The following is a 17,065-nucleotide window of genomic DNA, read 5'->3' as shown; positions in this document are numbered from 1 at the left end:
GATGAAAGGGAATGATGCTACCGAAGGGACAGGAAACAAGACTTCGGGAAGAGCAGTGACGTGTTACAGGTGCAGGGAAGTAGGGCACTATGCTAGTAAGTGCAAGATCAAGGGAAAACTATGCTTTAATTGCAACCAACCGGGACATTTCTCCAGAGATTGTAAGGCACTCAAGGGCGAATCATCAAGGAATGTTGGGAAAGGGAAACAACTTGCTACAGAGGAAAGGATTCATATCAAGGAAGGAGCAAGAGTTGAGGAGTCGAACGAGGAAGAACGTGGGAACGATGGTAATATTTTAACTGTTCTCGTATTCTAGAATAACTTACTCTTTTATATTCAAGCGAGTGTGACGTGCCTAACTTGTATTTACTACTTAGACTATGATCTTATGATTATTATCCCTAGTAGGACCTTATTCGAAGTTGCTCGTGTTTTAACTATAGAAGTTACACGAGGTTGGGAATAGCACACTAAGTCTAGAAAGTAGTCTTCCACCGATGCGATTATGAGGAAGCTAGTAGCTGAAGAACGAATCTTAGGGTCATTCCGTATGGGTAGTATACGCGATATGTTGAGGGTGTGTAGTTCCGTAGCGGGATCATTAAAGGATTTAGTATCAGGATATTTGTGGTTACTGGATGTTAGGAACTCATTGTCTGTTCCAGTGGGTTTTTCTAAATTTCCACCTTCGATGTATTAGGCCTGATCAACCTAATATTGAGGGGGTGATATTTGGAATCACAGCTGGTTATGGACTTTGATAGAAGGACGGGTAAGATGAATTTGAATTGATTGAGGATTAGTCGGATTTGGGAGGAAAGTTCGTGTTAAGCATTTGATTGTAAAAGATTAAGATTTGAATCTGTGGAAGTCGATGAGTGTCGTATAGACATTGATTGGTTAGTTCGTGTGATTACTCCAAGTAGAGGTAGACCAAGTCAAGAGATTTAGTGCTGGAAAAGTATTAAGTAGTTTCTCGGAAGTTATGAAGTCATAGGTTATGTGATTGCTGAGGGGAGTTGTTAGAGACTAAATAAGTTGGATTTAATCATGTTTTAGATGATACCTTGATGGTAGCGAGATTGAGAAGAATTAGCTCTGAACTATGAAGGTATGAAAAACGGTAGAAAGGGGGGGTTTGAATAACGTTTTCAGTACAAAACTACCACCTTAAAGATTTTAACAAATCTTTTCGAGAACTAAGTGCAAAAGATAGAGATAGAGAAGCACACAAGGATTTTATCCTGGTTCACTTGATAAATCACTCAAGCTACTCCAGTCCACCCGTTAAGGTGATTTCTTCCTTCTTAGAATGAAGGCAATCCACTAATCAGGTAAGAGTTACAACTGCACTTGAAACCTACAAGTGACTAACAATTACACTGACTTAGCTCACACTAAGATTCACTCTCTTAGTCTTCTCTAGGATCCGATCAACCTTGATCTCCTAAAGGAAAATCAAACAACTGTTTGAGGTTGGTGTTTACAAGGGTTTGCTTCTGAATAAGCTGAGTGTAAACTAAAATAAATTACAAGATGAAAGAAAGCTTAGAATATATCTTGCGCGTGTGTATTGCTTCTTGTATTTTTTTCTTCTGGTTTCTAGCCGCTTCTTTCAATCTTCAGCCTCTATATATACTCCAAGGATTAGGGTTGAGCGTTGCATGGGAAATGCTACCGTTGGAGGGCAGTTCTGGAAAATCCAGCTTCTGCTGTGGCTGAGAACGTTAGGTAGGTCGTCAGGAAGGTACACTTGCTTTTGTACTTGGATAGCGACTTGACCTTTTAACCTAGGAGACTTCTGATCAGAGGAATGCTTCGTATTGGAACTTGTGAAGCCGGTTGATCAGAGTCAGAGGGATAGCACAGATCCTCTGACCATTGTATCTTCTGATTCTGAACTCAGAGGGAAGAACATGGCCTTCAGAGTTTCTTGCTTCTGGACTTCAGAGTTTCCACTATTCAGCTTCTGGATCTTCAGAGTCTTCTACACCATCGGAACATCTGAACCTTCAGTGTTTCTTGGTTGTCAGAACTTCTGGATCATCAGAGCTTCTAGCGACTGAGTCCTCATCAGAGTTTGTATAGCTTCAGATCTTCTGAAGCTTTTCCACTGTTCATACTGAACATGGTGAATGCGAAAGCGTTGCTTGGGTTACCCTTTATACACAGTGCTTCTGATTTGTGTGAAATTGAGTCAGGGTCAGAGCCTGTAAATAGCACACTCAGAAAAACACGTTAGAGTACCACAATTGTTCATATCAAAAGGTTAACTTGTAATCATCAAAACATAGAGTTGTACTACTAGATCAAAACTTGATCTTACAATCTCCCCCTTTTTGATGATGACAAAACTAAGATTTTTGATGAACAATTCTTAAACATTAAACTGAATTCACTCAGAGTTTAGAGATATAGAATAAGACTTATCCTGATGTGAATAGTTTATCTTGCTCATTCTGAATTCAAGTCACTGCTTGATTCTGAGCTTAGCTCCCCCTGAATCTAATACTTGATGAAAACGTTAGTAAAGTCTAGATTCTGAGCTAAATCATATAAGAGTTCAGAGTGAAAAGCTTATGACATAGATGAAAAACGAATAATCAGAGCGCATAAGTGATCAGAGTCATGGACAAGGTATCAGAGTCTTGGGTATCAGAGTCAACTTAGAATCACTTCAGAAGAAGTGAAATGTATTCCTTGTATTTGCCCAGTGACACATCTATGGTCATGAAGGTGGAACTCTTAAAATCTCCAAAAGAAAAATAAGTCACACTAACACATCTTACACATCAAAAACTGGGTTTACTCCCCCTTTTTGTCATAAGCAAAAAGCTCGGGGTGTGAAAAACTTAGCTTGAAGTACAAGGTACTCCCCCTTAGAGAAGGTCTAAGTTGAAAGAAAATGAAGACGATGTAAGAATCAGAGTGAGGCGATAATAAATAGAAGAGTTAATGCAAGGGATGAACGTTTACCACCGGTCAAGTGAGTAAATAGAAGGGTCAGTTACCAAGAACTTAACCTCGAGAAACTGTAAGAGCATTAACTTTCAGAGAGAAAGTGAAGCCTATAAAAACGTTGGAGAGAAAGGTAAGCTTCACACCTCGAATAATATTCAGAAAAAAAAATGGCATCATACAGAATGGCATTAGAAGAGCTCAGAAGGAAGGCGTTTGAGGAAGATATGTTCCTCAATATTAGGCATCCCGATGGTACAAAGACCATACAAGAGCTGACGAAGACACTGCTTGAAGAAGATCTTGGTCCAGAGATGGAGAAAGATCTGAAGGAGTTCCTCTGCTTCGTGGAAGAGATTCAGGAGCTTTGCCAGCGGGAGCTGAATCTGCTGGAAGAGAAGGAGACTGTGGAAAAGAGACTCAAGACGACAGAAGATAGTCTAGAAAAAGATGATCTGAGCATCAAACTTGGCAACATAGAGTATGCATTGGATCGTCTGGAGAAGGAAAGAGTGGAGCAGCGCCAAGAATGCAGAAGAATGAGGAAGGATCCTCCATTCTAGAGATAGGGAATAATGTATGATGGAAAGAATTATGATGTAAACATAGAACAATTATGAATAAAACAGGTTTTGCAAACATATGTGACACAAATATATATAGATATATGCATACAGAATCACAAATGAACAAATTAAAGTAAGTAAATAAGCAGAGTTTAAATAAAACAACGTTAAATAAAAGGAAAAGGAAGAAAAAGAAGAGATCCTAAAAAACTAAGATTTGTCAGTACGGCGCAGAAGTTCCATCATCATGTGCTTCATCTCAATCAGCATGGATTCATGAGTGTCAAGACGTTGTTCCATGATGTCGAGTCTGGATGAGCTTGTCGGAGTAGAGCTGGAAGGAACGTTCTGAGCAGCTTGAGGTTCTGGAATAGAAGCAGAAGCAGCAGGAGTAAACAGAATTGGTGCAAGTCGCTCTGCCTCAGCCTCAGCTTCAAGACGTTCTGCCTCAAGTCTTGCTTGTTCAGCCTGAGCTGCTGCTTGACGGGCAGCTTCTTCTTCTTGTTCTTTCTGTCTCTTGGCTTCATCAATGGCTTCAAGAAGCTTGGTTCTCTGTTCGAGTTCATGAAGAGCCACCCTCCTAGCAAACCTTTGCTTTGCAGCCTCAATGCTCTGACTTCCCTCTGCATGCAGGAGCTGCAGCATAACGGGAAACTGAGCCACCAGCCAAGTGCTCAAATTGTTCCACTCATCAGCCACATTTTCAGCATTCTCACTGAGGTCAGTCTGACCGTGCACATTGCGGAGCCTCAAGGAGGCTTCATGATTGAAAATATTGATGCACTCAGAGAGAGATGTGGGTTGAAGGTGAGTATAGGGAACGATGGAGAGGTTGGGTGCAGGAGAGGCTGGGTGATTGCTGCTATGAGCTTCAGAGGCACCTTGTGGAGAACCAATGTTAATTATGGGAGCATTGGGTTCAGAGGTTCCACGGTGAGGGTCTGAAGTTTCAACCAGAGGGTGAGGTGATCTAACCGAGGATTGGTTAGATACTGATTGTTCAGGTTCAGGGTCTGGTTGAATTGGCTCTTGTTGGTCAGGGACAGGGTGAGCCTGTTGGACAAAGGGGTCTGCCTCTTGGATAGGATTGGCCAAGATAGGTTCATCTGGGTCAACTAGACGTTCAGGTCTAGGGCCAGGATATTGCCTAGGGCTTGGACAGGTAAGGTAATATTCTTCCAAGGCAGATACCTTCTCTTTCCTAACCTCCATGAATTTTCTAAGTGATTCAGAGGTATTGGAGGGAGGAGAGTCAAAGACATTGATGGGGAAGGATACAGGTGTGAAAGCTGATGAAGAGTCTGTATCCGTGGTTCTGACAGCAGGACGTGCTGATGCTCTGGGAGCAGAGTGATCAGACGTTCTGGGTTGTGGTTCTGTTGGTTTGGGTTCTGGTTGGTTGGGGATGATGGGTTCAGAAGGTAATGGGTCGTATGGAATGGTAAGGAGAGAGGTTGGATCTTCTGACCTAGAGGGTTGGTTCTGAAGCAAATTCCAGAGTGGTGCTTCAGCAGGAGAAGGTTGAAAGAATGAAGATCTTGGGGAATGTGGTGGAGAGGTGGTTTGTGCGGCTGGCTGGGATTCATGAATAGGAGTGAGGGGATTTGAAGAGTGTTGGAGTAAGGCAGAAATTGGGAGTGCATCAAATAAATTCAAATCATCATCAGAGGTAAGTGCAGGCTTACTTGTATGTGCTGATGATCGAGTCACTCTAGCAGGAGGTTCAGTCCTTCTGACCTCTGCAGCAGCTGGTTCCACCCGAGTAGGCTTCACCACAATTCTGACTTTCTTCTGCTTCTTCTTTGGAGGACCATCCTCACTATCATCACCATCATCATCATCAGGCTTGCTCTTCGCCTTCTTGACCAGAGGGACATCAGATTCCTCTGAAGATTCGTCCAGAACCATCTTCCTCTTGGTTTTCTTCTTGGGAGGAGAAGGAAACTCTGGAGCTGGTGGAAGTCTGCTGACGAAATCATCAAGGTCAATCTCGAATCCTTGAGCCCTGAGGTCTTCAACATAGCATCTGATGGCTTCAGGATGGTCTGCTTGAGTCCACAGAGGGTAGTCATTCAGAGGCATTCTTCTTCCTCTGATCTCAGAAGAAGTGTCCTCATGAGCAGGAGCAATCTTCTTCTGGACCAAACCCATCTTCTTCAGAGAGTTGGCAGTGAAGACATCGCTAACAATTGTGCTCAAGTCCTCTGTGCAACCAGCATTGATCAAATCTTGCACCAAGTTGCTTTCAATGAGAAAGTCTGAGATCAGCCTCCCAAAAGGGATATATTTGATGGCTGACTTGATGGAGGAGGTGGTGCGAGACTTCCGGATGCATTCCTTCAAATAGGAGAACAGGAAGTAGGGAAGGCAGATCTTCTCCTTGTCTTGAATGAAGAACAGCATCGCCTTCTGATTGAAGTTGATGTAGTCTGGAGAACTGCCCTTTGGTCGTTGATTGATGCAGTTAAGCAGGATCTTGTGCCAGATTCTCAGTTTGGGGTGAAGGTCCATCACCTTGTAACTCGTCTTGCCCGGTTTGAAGGTGGTGTACAGGGCCTTGTTGACGATGTCCTTGGTTCTGGGTTTCAGCTTCGATTCCGTCAGTGAGAACCGATACCCATGAGCAGTTTCTGCACCTAGCAGATTCACGAAGGACTTCTCCGTGATGATGATCTTCCTACCCAGTATGTAAGAAACCACCTGAGTGTCATCACAATCAGCGTGCTTCCAGAATTCCTTTACTAGCTTCTCATACACCGGTCCTCGAAGTCGATTGAAGTAGTTTCCCCAACCTTGAGCTTGGACTTCAGGACGGAGATCAAACCCATTTGCAGCCAAGTTGTCGAGGTTGAATCTCCATTCTGCCAGGACTTGGAGTTCCTCAGGAGGAAATACACAGTGAACGGCACAGCCCCGTTCTGCAATAGGAACAATCTCCTCTTGAGCTTGAACTGGTTCTTGTGCTGGGTTCTCAGAGCCCCTTTGACCCGTTGCCAACCCGACTACCATGTGAGGGAACTGAGGTGCATCTGCAGTAGATCTTCTGGTTTGTCTCACCATTTTGAAGAGGTTGAAGGTTTGAGGTAGAAGATGAAGTTTGAAGGATGAAGAGAGATCGAGAGAGAAATCACGAAGGAGGCGGTTTTGAAAAGCAGGGAGTGCGAGAGTGAAAACCGGAAGTGAGAGAGAACGTGTGTGTATAGTGGGTTTTATCAAATAACCGTTGTTGATTCAAAAAGCACTTTAAGATCAACGGTTGAAAATTAAAGATAGACAGTAACAGTAAAATACACAATCACACACAGGAGATAAGCATATCTACACGCAATCACAACAGACTGTCACACGGGCACAAGGAACTATGCATCAGAAATTCTGACGCACGTGTTGTTGTCTCAGCTTCAGAGTCAGTACCAGTGGGCACACACACTCTGATTGAGTTACCTTCTGGACTAGACATCTTCTGATCAAGAAGTATCATAGTCAGAGGTTCTGATCTATCTTCACTCTGGACAAAAGTCCATGTTTAGATTTTTCAGAATAAAAATAAATCTATCTTCAGCTAAGGGCTTTGTAAAGATATCTGCCCATTGATGGTCAGTATCAACAAACTTCAGAAGAAGTACGCCCTTCTGCACATAATCTCTAATGAAGTGATACTTTACCTCAATGTGCTTTGCCCTTGAATGCAAGATAGGATTCTTGCTCAACGAAATTGCAGCAGTGTTATCACAATAGATTGGGATATTGCTCTCAAGGATCTGATAATCCTCCAGCTGATGTTTCATCCAGAGCATCTGAGTGCTGCATATTGCTGCTGAGATATATTCTGCCTCTGCAGTTGATAGAGCAATAGTTGATTGCCTCTTGCTTGCCCATGAGACTAGATTGCTTCCCAGAAATTGACAATTTCCAGAAGTACTTTTTCTCTCTGTTCTATCTCCAGCATAATCAGCATCACAATAACCTGAAAGCTTATACTCTGATGTTTTCTTATACATCAAGCCAAGGTTAGTGGTGCCTTTCAGATACCTTAGGATCCTCTTAACAGCAGTTAAGTGGGTTTCCCTTGGATCTGATTGGAAACGAGCACATAAATGAACACTAAATAATATGTCTGGCCTAGATGCAGTTAAGTACAGAAGTGAACCTATCATGCCACGATAGAGCTTCTGACAAACTTTACCACTTATATCTTCTTTTTCCAGAATGCATGTTGGATGCATTGGAGTCTTGGCCACTGTAGATTCCAGCATATTGAACTTCTTCAGAAGTTCTTTAGTGTACTTGCTCTGATGGATATATGTTCCTTCTGGTGTTTGATCAACTTGTATTCCCAGAAAGTACTTTAATTCTCCCATCATACTCATCTCAAATTCAGCCTGCATCATCTCAGAAAATTCTTTGCATAGAGATTGATTAGCAGAGCCAAATATAATATCATCAACATAAATTTGCACAATTAAGATATCATCTTTATAAGTCTTGCAAAAGAGAGTTGTATCTACTTTACCCCTTACAAACTCATTCTCCAGAAGGAATGAGCTAAGTCTCTCATACCATGCTCTGGGAGCTTGCTTCAGACCGTAGAGTGATTTCTTCAATTTGAACACATGGTCTGGTTTCTTTTCATCTTCAAAACCTGGGGGTTGATGAACATAGACTTCCTCTGAGATATAACCATTTAGGAAGGCACTCTTTACGTCCATCTGATGTAGAACTATGTTGTGATTTACTGAGAAAGAAATCAATAGTCTGATTGCCTCCAGTCTTGCTACTGGAGCAAATGTTTCAGTGTAGTCTATTCCTTCCTGCTGGCTGTAGCCTTGAGCAACTAGCCTTGCCTTGTTTCTGACTACATCTCCTTTCTCATTTAGCTTGTTTCTGAATACCCATTTCGTTCCAATAACGTGGACATTCTCAGGCTTCTTCACTAAGCTCCAAACATCGTTCTTGGAGAATTGATTCAATTCTTCTTCCATGGCCAGAATCCAATCCTTGTCCTGAAGAGCTTCATCTATGGACTTGGGTTCAATTAAGGACACCAATCCTTTCAGACTCAGCAAGGTCTCTTCAGAGGGTCTGAAGGCAGATCTGGTTCTGACTGGTTCATCTTTGTTGCCCAGAATCAATTCCTTAGGATGAGCTGCAGTGATTCTGCTCTTCTTCAGAGTTTGTGAGTTAGAGGGACCAGCTTCTTCCTCTGGTTCATCTTCCTCTGGCTCAACTTCCTCTGGAGCTTTGCCTTTGTCAGAAACATTAATGCTTAAATCTGCAAACTTTTCAACTAGCTTTGACTGGTCAGAGTCAAGCTTATCATCAAATCTAACATGAATAGATTCTTCAATAGTCTTAGCATCAGTATTATAAAATCTAAAACCTTTAGATCTATCAGAATAACCAAGTAATAGACACTTAGAAGATTTAGCATCAAATTTATGCAATCTATCCTTAGTATTGAGAACATAACAAACACAGCCAAAAGGATGAAAATAAGAAATGTTGGGTTTTATGTTCTTCCACAATTCATAAGGAGTCTTTTTCAGAATTGGTCTCACAGAGATTCTGTTCTGAATGTAACATGCTGTATTTACTGCCTCTGCCCAAAAGTGCTTAGCCATGCCAGTTTCTTGGAGCATGGTTCTAGCCATCTCCTGAAGAGTTCTGTTCTTCCTCTCAACAACACCATTTTGTTGAGGAGTTCTGGGACAAGAGAAATCATGTGTAATTCCATAGGAATCAAACAGACTCTCAAACTTGTCATTCTCAAACTCTCCACCATGGTCACTTCTGACACGCACAATTCTACAAGCCTTCTCGTTTTGCACTTGAGCAATAAAGGTAGAGAACACAGCATGAGACTCATCCTTGCGGGTTAGAAACTTTACCCATGTCCAGCGGCTATAGTCATCAACGATAACCATCCCATATCTCTTGCCACCTATAGACTCAGTTTTCACTGGTCCAAACAGGTCGATATGCAGAAGTTCTAACGGCCTTGAGGTTGAGACAACATTCTTTGCCTTGAAAGGGACTTTTGTGAATTTGCCTTTCTGACATGCTTCACAAAGAGCGTCTGAAGCGAACTTCAGATTGGGTAAGCCCCTGACAAGGTTTAGCTTGCTCAGCTGAGAAATCTTTCTCATACTGGCATGCCCTAACCGTCTATGCCATACCCACTGCTCTTCATTAACAGACAGAAGGCACTTCACATTCTGAGCCTCCAACTCAGATAATCTGATCTTATAAATGTTGTTCTTCCTCTTGCTGTTAAACAGAATAGAGCCATCGATCTGACTTACAGCCCGGCAGGACTTTTGATTGAATATAACATCATAACCCTTGTCAGCTAATTGACTTATAGACAATAAGTTATGTGTTAAGCCGTCTACCAATAAAACATTATCAATGCATGGACTACTATCTACACAAATAGTACCAGTACCAATAATTTTACCCTTTTCATTTCCTCCAAAGCCAACTTCGCCTCCAGGCTTAAGTTTCAGCTCTCGGAACATACGCTTTTCTCCCGTCATGTGACGCGAGCATCCACTGTCCAGATACCATGATTGGTGTTTCAGTGGAGCTATCAAGGATATCTGCAACATAGATAATCTTGTCCTTAGGTACCCACTTTCTGGGTCCTCTTTTGTTAGTTACCCCAAAGGTTCTGATCACCTTGGGTGTCTCAACATGATATTTTAAAGGAATATTTGCATGATATTTAGTCATAGAGAAAGATCCCTTTTTAAGAGGGTTTTTAGCAACTTCAGCAGGTACAGGATCAGGCAATATGGTACCAGAGGGAACAAAGCATTCATACAAGGATTTAGCTTTAGACACAGAAGGCTCATTTCTAATTGGTTTAGAATAGCCAATGCCATGCATTCCATTTCTGCTTACACCATAGATCATTGAAGCCATTAAGCTTCTATCTACGCTTTTAGCCAGGAATCTTTGAAAAGATTTCTCATACTTAGATTCATGCTTACTATCAGAGGCATCGCAGGCAATAACTTCTTCTAACTTTGCAATTTGATTCTTAAGCACAGAGTTAGAATTAACTAAAGCATGGTTATCATTTTTCAAATCAGATATGATTTTCTCATGTTCAGAAGGAGTTTTAGAACCAGCAGATAAGTTCTTTTTCAGCTTCTTATGCTTAGACAACAAGGAGTTATACTTATCCATGATATCAGACAAAGCATGTTTCAGTTCAGAGGTAGAGAAGGAAGCAAATACCTCATTTTCATCGTCAGAGTCTGGATCTCCTTCTGATTCTGAGTCAGAGTCAACAGCTTCCTTTGACTCTGTTCCTTTGTCTTTGACAATAGCCATGAGTCCTTGGACTTCACCATCAGAGTCAACATCCTCTGACTCTGATTCATCGAATGTCACCATCAGACTCTTCTTGGTCTTGAAGTGCTTCCTTGGCTTCTTGTCCTTCTTCAATTTTGGACAGTCACTTTTGTAGTGCCCTGATTCTTTGCACTCAAAGCAAGTGACTTCCTTGATTGATGACTTCTTCTGACCTGAGGATTCAGACTTTCCTCTTGCCTTTCCAGAGCCTTTGAACTTGCTCTGCCTGTGCTTCCAGATGCGGTTGAGTCTCTTGGAGATCAGAGTCAGCTCATCTTCATCAGAATCTTCTGATGCTTCTTCAGATTCTTCTTCTTCAGCTTGAAGAGCCTTTGACTTCTCAACCTTAGCCTTTTCAGATTTGGATTTCAAGGCTATGGACTTTTTCCTCAGATCTTGCATCTCTGAGCGCTTCAGCTCATGGCATTTCAAAATGCTGATGAGTTCTTCTAAACTCATATTCTCAACATCTCTCGTGAGCTCTATTGAAGTCACCAAAGGCATCCAACTTTCAGGAAGACACCTGATGACCCTTATGACGTGATCTTTTGTTGTGTAGCTCTTGTTGAGAGGACGTATGCCAGCTACAAGCAGTTGAAATCTGGAGAACATTTCTTCAATGGACTCATTTGGCTCCATGATGAAGGATTCATACTTTTGGATCAAAGACAATGCCTTTGATTCTTTGACTTTCTTGTTTCCTTCATGAGACATCTTCAGAGAATCAAAAATGCCTTTAGCAAACTCACGATCTGTAATCTTCTGGTACTCCTCATAGGAGATAGCACTTAGAAGAATTGCTCTTGCTTTATGATGTTGTGAGTACAGCTTCTTTTGATCTGCAGACATCTCTGACCTTGGGATCTTTTTGCCATCTGCATCAACTGGACGCTCATAGCCATCCACAATAATATCCCAGAGATCTGCATCGAAACCCAGAAAGAAACTTTCCAGTCTATCTTTCCAATATTCGAACCTTTGACCATCGAACATAGGAGGCTTTGCGTTGTAACCATCTCTTTGAGTTTCACTGGTGGTGGCAGCCATTGTTTTTCACACCGGCCCGGATCACTGAACACTGTTAGGTGTGGTAATCAGAACTTGCGCTCTGATACCAATTGAAGGTATGAAAAACGGTAGAAAGGGGGGGTTTGAATAACGTTTTCAGTACAAAACTACCACCTTAAAGATTTTAACAAATCTTTTCGAGAACTAAGTGCAAAAGATAGAGATAGAGAAGCACACAAGGATTTTATCCTGGTTCACTTGATAAATCACTCAAGCTACTCCAGTCCACCCGTTAAGGTGATTTCTTCCTTCTTAGAATGAAGGCAATCCACTAATCAGGTAAGAGTTACAACTGCACTTGAAACCTACAAGTGACTAACAATTACACTGACTTAGCTCACACTAAGATTCACTCTCTTAGTCTTCTCTAGGATCCGATCAACCTTGATCTCCTAAAGGAAAATCAAACAACTGTTTGAGGTTGGTGTTTACAAGGGTTTGCTTCTGAATAAGCTGAGTGTAAACTAAAATAAATTACAAGATGAAAGAAAGCTTAGAATATATCTTGCGCGTGTGTATTGCTTCTTGTATTTTTTTCTTCTGGTTTCTAGCCGCTTCTTTCAATCTTCAGCCTCTATATATACTCCAAGGATTAGGGTTGAGCGTTGCATGGGAAATGCTACCGTTGGAGGGCAGTTCTGGAAAATCCAGCTTCTGCTGTGGCTGAGAACGTTAGGTAGGTCGTCAGGAAGGTACACTTGCTTTTGTACTTGGATAGCGACTTGACCTTTTAACCTAGGAGACTTCTGATCAGAGGAATGCTTCGTATTGGAACTTGTGAAGCCGGTTGATCAGAGTCAGAGGGATAGCACAGATCCTCTGACCATTGTATCTTCTGATTCTGAACTCAGAGGGAAGAACATGGCCTTCAGAGTTTCTTGCTTCTGGACTTCAGAGTTTCCACTATTCAGCTTCTGGATCTTCAGAGTCTTCTACACCATCGGAACATCTGAACCTTCAGTGTTTCTTGGTTGTCAGAACTTCTGGATCATCAGAGCTTCTAGCGACTGAGTCCTCATCAGAGTTTGTATAGCTTCAGATCTTCTGAAGCTTTTCCACTGTTCATACTGAACATGGTGAATGCGAAAGCGTTGCTTGGGTTACCCTTTATACACAGTGCTTCTGATTTGTGTGAAATTGAGTCAGGGTCAGAGCCTGTAAATAGCACACTCAGAAAAACACGTTAGAGTACCACAATTGTTCATATCAAAAGGTTAACTTGTAATCATCAAAACATAGAGTTGTACTACTAGATCAAAACTTGATCTTACAAACTAGATTGTTATAGTCGAGTTCGAGGAATAAGTTTTGCTAAGCGTTTGATTAATATGTGGAGACATTATAGTCTTAAGAGATGAATTTTCGCTTGAAAAGTGTTGAATTAATGATTAAGTTGGAGAAAGAAAGTTTTAGCATAAGTTGAATACTTGAGGTTGGTGATATGGATTCCAAGGAAATATGCTAAGATTACTAAGTGAGATTTACTAAGTTGGATTGAAATCTTAGGGTTAAGATTGAATCTTGAGAGCCGAGAATCACGTACGAGTAGGAGATCTTATGGTTGTAGGTGTGACAATAGGAGTTGAATCTTAGAAGATTGAAGACCTGAAGGTGAGTTTCGGGTTAAGACCATTGAGGTGTAGTATAAGAGAGATCTTGAAGTAAGGGAATTCTGGGTTGTGTGGAGTGTTAAGGTTGGTGATCGATTGATGTTGATTATGAGGTTGCGGACATAATGACCATGTGATAAGATTTGAATGATGTTAGCATAATAGGTTATGATTATGGATAGCAGGACCAAGTGGTGAGTGTGGAAGCATGACGACACTTATCAGGTCGTTTGGGTAAGTGAAGGAGTTATAGTTTTTAAGAAACGGATATTCATTTAAGAAGTATTGAAGGATTAAAGGTCATTAGAGGACCAAACTTGGTGTAGGTTTAGGTTTTAAATCTATGAATGTCTATCTAAGGTGTGTAAGACTCGAAGGTTGTCAGAATTTGATTGAGAGATTAAGAAGTTGAGTGACGAGATGGTGATGGAGTGACAGAAAGGAAAGTGTTAGTATTAAGATGAATACTTGAAGTTATTATGTTTGGACAAGTTTCTTAGAGCTTAAGAGTGGATGAAACTTTGTTATGGATTTTGATGATGCATATTACGGTTAACAAGTGAATTTTACTAAGTTGAATGAGAATCCTAGGGCTAAGGTTGACCTAATGAGCTGAGATTCATGTACACATAAGAGATTTAGTGGTGTTAGCGGTTACGATAACAGTTAAATCTCAGAATGTTGAAGGATTGGATGATAAAATGGCTAGTTAAGTCCCTTGAGGTATAGTTATGATTTAATCTTCTAGAGGATAAGTCTCGATTTGTGCGAAGTGTTAGGGATTTCAGTAAGTGTAAATAGGTTTGAGTGAGGGAAGTTCTAAGGAAGAAGACGATAATAATGGATTGTTAGATATTAAGAAGAGGATTATCTTATAAGTTGTTGATAATTGATGTTGAAGGGGATAAGATTAGTGAAGGACAAGAAATAAGGACATAAGTCGAGCTTTAATTCGAATAGTGACTAAGTAGAAGTGTGATTTCTTGGTGTGTGTAAAAATAGTTACGAAGTTAGAGGTGTTTTAATGGACTAGCGGTTTCCAAGGGGGAGGATTCGTCTAGGAGTTATCGAACGAACAAGTGGAGTTTTGGACTGTAGATGAAGATCACGAGGACAAGTTGAGTATCTACTTTGAGATGACAGAGAGGCACTGAGTTTAAGAAGAATTCCGGACGACCGAAAGTAAAGAAGTAAGTGGCTAAGGTTGTGCGACTGCACGGAGTGCCAACCGGTATCATTTCAAGCAGAGGTCCGACGCAAGTAATCGAGTCAGACGACATGAGGTTGAATGATGTTTTGTCTTTTGAGACGCCGACAGTTAGCAGTGGGGATAGAAGAGTGAAACAGTTAAGGGGAAAGCAGATTGCTTAAGTAAAGATTATGAGGAACAATGACACAGGCACTACTACATGAGAATTGGAAGATAAGATCGAGGAACTGTATTCCGGACTTTTCGCAGAACTCTGAGTTTCGAGGACGAAACTTTCTTTTTGGAGGGGAGTATTGTAAGACCTGGATTTTCAGAACAAGTTAAGTTTCCGACTCACACGTAGAATCAGTGTAAGCGTGACAGAAGTTTGACATTTGAGAAAGATTAATGAAGAAGAAAGTTCAGGAATTGCTTGAGGAATGTTGCGTAGTTGTTTTCGGAGTTAGTGCGAGTCGTCTGCACACCTGCCTTATGGCGAGCGTGTCCAGAATAGGCTATTTCGCTCTTAAAGCAACGTTTTGAGTGAGCTTTCGAACTCTCGGAAAATTTAAAGATTCTCTTTATTTTTCCATCGACCAGCGTTTCATTTCGGAACTCTGGACTGTACGCACGATAGGTTTCACTTTCCGGAAGCTCGACGACTCTAATTTCTTTGCTTCGAAACCCTATTTTCGAGCAATGGATGAAGACTTTTTCTATTCGGGACTTCTAACGAAGATTCGGTCCGCGTTGCCAGACTTGTTTCGACATTTCCAATCTTTCTTCTGTTGGAAGTTTTGTCGTCTGAGCATCACAGCAAAAAGTAGTTTTTCGGGACAGACTAACTTACACCGCTTTTGGCGTTTTGGATATCGTTTTTCCCAAATCTTAGATAATTGTTTTGAGTTCTGGAATTCCGACGCCAGAATCTGTCTTAGAATTCCTCGGTGATCGTGCTGCAAAAATCGGAATCGCGAAATTTTCATTTTCCCGCGATTTCACCCGTCTATAAATAGTGCGAAAAAGCAAAATCTCACCATTCCACACCCATTGGAGCCGCGAGTTTGGCGAGCTTGGGGGAGAAGGAGATTTTCGCGAAAACTTGACCAATCTTCGTGCAGTTCGTCCCTACTTCTAGGTATCGAGGTAACTAACACGATTCCTACCTCTGATTGTTGTTTCTGTTGCGTTTTTTAAGTCGTTTCTGTGCTCACAGTTTTGAGCTTTTTCTAAAATTGTCTGTTTTCTTCGATTTCTTGCTTGGGTTATGTTCTCTAGGTTCCCATGAGCCTAAAACCTCTGTCAGTAATCGCCGATTGTGATCCAGTTGTCCAGGATCTGAAAAACTGTTTCAAAACCCTTTTTGCTCACATTTCGAAACTTTATTGTCGAAAAGACTTAATCTGACTTCGTGCCTTTAGGATTTGTTGTCACGGATGTCATGAGGATCGTTGCTGTCAAATTTGTTTTCAGAACTGATAACTTTGAAGTTTTGAGCCTTTATTTTGGACCAAAATGCCCCTGGATAGTCATATTTCGACCCGATTGTCCGAAAATTGTTCCGACAGTTTCTTTGCCTTAGTTTTATCCTAAAACTACCTTGTGAATTGATTTGATCAAAGAAAAAGAGCCGAAGCCCTTTTTCCTTTGAGGCCGTGGACTATTTCCTTTACGGGGGAGTTTTTCGGTTTCGAAAACTTGTCTTTTCGTACCTGATTGTCCTATTCTGAAGCTTTAATTCTTTGTCTATCGTTTATGTATTGTTTTGCGATCGAACTAATCGATTTTGTTTGGATTCTGCTTTGTTTTTCTCCGAGGTTCAGTTGAGGGAACTTTGGAAGACTCAGAGCAATTGTTTGAGGAGAACTTTGTTTGCGAAGCTGGAACAGCTCGAGGTTAGGGCAACTTACTATATCAGCTATGATTGCATGATAGGCGTCGATAAATTCGACTTATGCTTTATCTGATGTTGTTTATGATGTTGAGTTGATGTTATGATACTTTTCCATAACTTGTGATGTTGTGCTTTTGTTGGATGGTGCGTTTTGACGCGACTTCGGAGTGGAGATTCATTGATCTGGTGATCCTTGATATTTTGGGTTGGATGAGCAACCCTAGGCAAGTCCAAATGAGGGGTTTGAGACCTAGCCTGGTTGGTATTTGTTGGTTTACTTAGACTTTCCCCGGGAAACTTCTTTTGGGTGGTTGGTTTTCGGAAAACGTAGAAGGATTAGAATTTCGAAAACTAAAGACTTGGGAAACCTAGATTTTGAGAAATAAACTCATAACCTGACTAATCTGAATTGAAATCA

Source organism: Lotus japonicus, chromosome 3 (assembly GCF_012489685.1).
Source record: "Lotus japonicus ecotype B-129 chromosome 3, LjGifu_v1.2".
In the NCBI taxonomy this organism is placed as follows: domain Eukaryota; kingdom Viridiplantae; phylum Streptophyta; class Magnoliopsida; order Fabales; family Fabaceae; genus Lotus; species Lotus japonicus.
Note: the sequence above shows the minus strand (reverse complement) of the source record.